General features: G+C 66.6%; 1 protein-coding gene across 1 annotated transcript in view; it reads left to right on the forward strand.

Annotated features, from left to right (window-relative positions):
• EMP2 (epithelial membrane protein 2) overlaps positions 1-4,383 on the forward strand; it is a 29,200-nt gene that overhangs the window by 12,375 nt on the left and 12,442 nt on the right. Inside the window, exon 2 of the mRNA XM_044433343.1 lies at positions 4,063-4,067. The gene's annotated coding sequence lies outside the window, so the exon portion shown is untranslated. The remainder of the gene's footprint in view (positions 1-4,062; positions 4,068-4,383) is intronic.

Below are 4,383 nucleotides of genomic sequence, written 5' to 3' on the forward strand. Positions count from 1 at the left end.
GCAAATGACGAGGGATTCCTGGTGAGCAGGCAGGAGCGGCCGACCCGTTGAGGCCCCCTTGTCTCCACCTGCTGCGGCTACTCAGGAGCCGAGAGCCTGCCTCGCCTCACCCTGCCCTGCCCTGCCCCCCCCCCGGGGGCCTGGGGGCCCTGCCGGGTCCTTGCCACGGGGCTGCTGCCAGTGATGCACCAGGCCACGTCTCCGTCAGTCTCCTCCGGAGCTCGCCTTCCCCAGGCTGGCTCCAGGTGCAAACAGGTACAGGCCAGACAGGGGCCCAGCAACGTGGCACGGCCAGCACCGCTCCTGGGGGGCACCGGCCCGCAGCTGCTCCCCGGCTGCTTTTCACGGGGCTTTTTCAGGCCTCTGGCTTCTTTTCGCTTTAGCTCTCCTCTCCTGCAAGGGAGAAACGCGGGGAGCTTTCCCCTCCGCTTGCAGGCGGAGCCTCCTCAAAGTCTATTTGCTTTTCCTTCCAAAATCGCCACTCAGGGGGCAGACCGAGTCATCCGTGCCTGCATCTGCCGTTGCAGAATGGCGCCTTTTCCAGGTTGCAGAATGTGGTGGTCGGGGGGGGGGGTGGTCCTGAACACAGCAGCCTCCTCTGAGCGCTCTACAAGCAGCTGCGGGAGAGACATGGGGCAGAGAGACCTGCTGGGCTGGCCTCCTCGCTTCACCTGCATGCTTTTGGAGACCCCCCCCTTCCCGCCCCGCCCCACCCCACCCTGCCCTCCGGCTTGCCATGCCCAGCTTTGAGCCAAGAAAAGAGCCGCCAGGCTTCTGCACAGCCGAGCCGCACCTTCCTTGCACCTGGAGAGCCTGCGAGGAACCTGTTCCTGCACCCGCCTAGCAGGTTTGGGCCTCGGGAAGAGCCCGGCCCGCCTGGGATGCGGCTCGTCAGTCGGGCCTGTTGCGCAACGCGGGTGAGTCAGGCCAGGTAACCGCAGGTGCTGGGCGGACAAGTGTGCTACTCAGACGAGTCTCCCTGAGCCACTGGGCATCCATTCTGCTCCAGCTCACGCCAGCCTGCGTCCTGCGTGAGGTGCGCTTCCCCTGGGTCGTGGCCAGAGCCGTCTCAGGCCACGGAGCCCCGCGAGGGTCCAAAGGCGGCGTCCCACCGGACTGCCGCTGGTGAAGACGCTCCAGGTCTTCCATGCAAAACTAAAGTGGTTGCGATCAAGGAAAAGGGGCTGAAAAGAAGGGGAACCCACCTCGTTTGCCTCCCTGTCACAGCCCAGGCACAGTGCTGGAAGGCTCCGGGGGCCCAGGATGGCTTGAAAAAACACACTCCGAACCCCCGCAGAGCGCGGCTGGCCGGCGCGGCTCGTGCCCCGGGGCCCTTGCTCAGTCCGCTGCCCGGGCACTGCAGCCTGGGGCGAGCAGCTGGATGCCCCTGCTCCGCCCGGCCTCCTCTGTGAGCCCCCAGGAGGAGGAGACCCTCCTCGATAAGGCAGGGCACTGGCGCAGCTGTGCTGGCCCTGAGTGGCCAGCCCAGAAGGGCCCCTCGGTGACACGCTCGGTGACACGAGGCAGGCCAGCCCCTTCGCCCTGGCTTGCAAGTTGCCGCAGTGGGGCGAGGTTGAACTATGCCCTTTCTTTTGGTTTTCTGGACTTTTTACAAGCTACCTCGATTGGCTTCAGAGAAACACAAGGAATCGTCAGCGTCGGTGGGGGGGGGGCAGCGGGGGCCGCAGTGAGGGCTCATTCTGTGAAGGCACCAAAACGCCGCACATCCCCGGGCCACGCTCCCCCCCCCCGGGGGCTGAGCTGGGGCAGGAAGGGGCCCAGGAGCAAGCGGGCAGGGGCCGCTCTGCCTCAGCTGGCTGGAGCTCTGGGGGTTCCAGCCCGTCCGTCCGAGGCTGGCCTGAGACGAGACCCCGGGAGGCGATTTTAATTACTCGGCTTTGATTAAGGAGTGGATACGCCTCTCCCTTGCATCGCTGGCCGCACCGGACGAGGCTCTCCAAGGGAACCTGCCCCGAAAACGCCACTGAAGCGGCCTGGCAAATGCGAGGGCCCCCTCTCGCCCTGCCCGCAGCTTGCTCCTTCCGCGGCATATGTAACCCGTTGGCAGGCGCCTCTTGCAAGGCCGGCTCACGCCCATCCCCTCCCGGCTCGCAGCCAGGTCCGAAAACACACAAAGCAGAAGGGCTGGTCCCAGACCCGCAAGAGCGAGCGAGCGAGTGAGCGAGCGGGGGCCCTGCCTCCCCCCACCTCGCTCGGTCTGCCTTCCTGCTGGACTGAGGGAGGAGAGGGCTTGGCCGGTGGAGCCGTCGCCTTTCCTGCTTCTGGAACGAGGGGATGGGTGTGTGGACGGACACACACACGTGTGCCTCACGCAGCCGTGGGACCCCCTCCCTCTCAGGCCACGGGGACTGTTTCCAGGCAGGGAAAAGCACCAGCGGCAATTTCGGGGGCTGACAGGCCGAGGGCTTACCCCCTCCCACTGCTTGGTGTTCTGAGAATGACCCCCTTTTTCAAGAAGAAAAGACCGTCGGCTAAGAGAGAGGAGAAGAGGGCAGGCACCCTGCGACTTGCACCACGGCAGGAATGCCCGGCCCGTTCTGCACAGGTCGTATTCAGCACAGAAACGAGCGCCCTGGGGCAGGATCCTGCCCCCCCCATGCATTATGGAGCCGGGGCACAGAAGGGCTCCACCCAGGAAATGGAAGAACGGCCTCGAAATCCGCAGCAACGGCCAAGCATTTGTCCCAATCCCCAGCTTTCTAAGGGAAAAATAAACCCCGGAGATCAGAAGAGATGTTCTGCGTTTCCTCCTCTGGCGGCGGGGGGCGGGGGGGCATCCAGAGGTGATGCTTCGGGGTCTGGTTTCCTATCTGAGTGGAATCACTGGAAGGTCTGCGGCTGGGTCTCTTCCCCTTCTGGAAAAGGCATGGAGGACCCTTGGCCTGCGAAAATGGTCGCCGGCCCCAACTTTCCTCTCCTGATGGGACTTCCTGGGAAAGGGGCTGCTGCTGACCGGCGAGCATCGGACTCGGGCCTGCGGTCCAAAGAGGCCACGCTGCCCTTGCGGGAACCTCCGAAGGTGGAGAGGCGTCCAGGCACGTGGCATCCGGGTTCCAGAGACCGGCTCCGTCTGGCCCGGCAGTGGCATCTCCCGAAACGCCGCTCACGGCATGGCTGCCCCCCACCCAGAAAGGTGCTTTCTCCAGGAGGGATGATGCCCTGCTCTGGGGGCACACAGGGCCTTGGAAGAGCCCCAGCTGGGGCACATGCACCGTCCCCCCCAGGCCGAGGAGGGCGGCCTCAAGCCTGGCCCTCCCGGGGACCGTTTGGCCCGCTGGGCTCCCGAGAAGGCCCCTCCTGCCCCCAGCGTGCATTCAGCCCCACGTGGATGGGTGCGACGACGTGCTGGTCGGCCATTTTCCTCCTGTGGCTTACGGGCTCCTCTTGCTGTTAAATCTTCACAACAGCCCTGTGAGGAAGGCTAGACGGAGGGTGGTGGGCACACGGGCAGAGCCCCAGGCCACCCCACCCCTGAGCTGCCGGCACATTTAGCAGCCCGTGACTGGGGCCCAGGGCGGGACGCACGGCACCCCTCCAACGTTCTCAGGGTGATGGGAGGGACGGACAGGCCGGAACACCTGCGCTCGTGCCAAGCCGCCCGCCCGCGCCCTCGCCATGACGCACCCCGTCTGTCAGCGGTGCTCATTTGCCTGTTGTTTGCATGATGCGGTGGCCGAGGCCACTCTGCCCTCCCGGGTGCCAGCGATCCGAAAGATGCTCTGAACCGCCACAGCCCCCGTCTGCTCCCATCCCTGCGGCACATGGCCAGGGATGATGGGAGTTGTGGTTTAAGGCGTTTGGCGGAGAGCGGGCAGTAAGACTGTGCTCGAGGTGCTTCACGAAGCCCAGGCAGACCGGCCTCCCTCATGGCCTGCCCTTGGGCGACTCACCCCTCCAGCCCACCCCACCCCAGCCCAGCCCACCCCGCAGGAGGGCTGTGAAGGCAACAGGTGGGGAGGCGAGTCCGGGGCACCACCGGGATTCCTTCGGGAAAGGGACTGCTGCCACGTTTCCACGCTCCCGTTCACACTGGTGGCAAAGCGCCGGTGCTTGGCTGGGTCCCACGAGCACCCCCGTGAATGCCTGCGAGCATTTCTGCTGGGCTCCGTGGCTGATGGGCGTTGCCCCCCGCCCTGCGGGCCGCGCGTGGTCCGGAGCTGCAGAACCTGCCCTCGGAGGCCCGGCCCCCCCACGGCTGCATCAGCCACGGCCTCGGGTCTCTCCGGCCCGGGCTGCCCGCGCGTGGCCCCCGCCCGCCTGCGCGGCCCCCGGGGGCGGCAGAAGCCCGTCGCTGCGGGAGGGGCCGCCAGCCCCCTCGGCCCAGCCCCTGGCCAGGGCGCCCAGCTGCGCGCGGGGCCGGGC

The sequence above is a fragment of the Varanus komodoensis genome, unplaced genomic scaffold, assembly GCF_004798865.1.
Source record: "Varanus komodoensis strain SLA01 unplaced genomic scaffold, ASM479886v1 scaffold26, whole genome shotgun sequence".
NCBI lineage: Eukaryota > Metazoa > Chordata > Lepidosauria > Squamata > Varanidae > Varanus > Varanus komodoensis.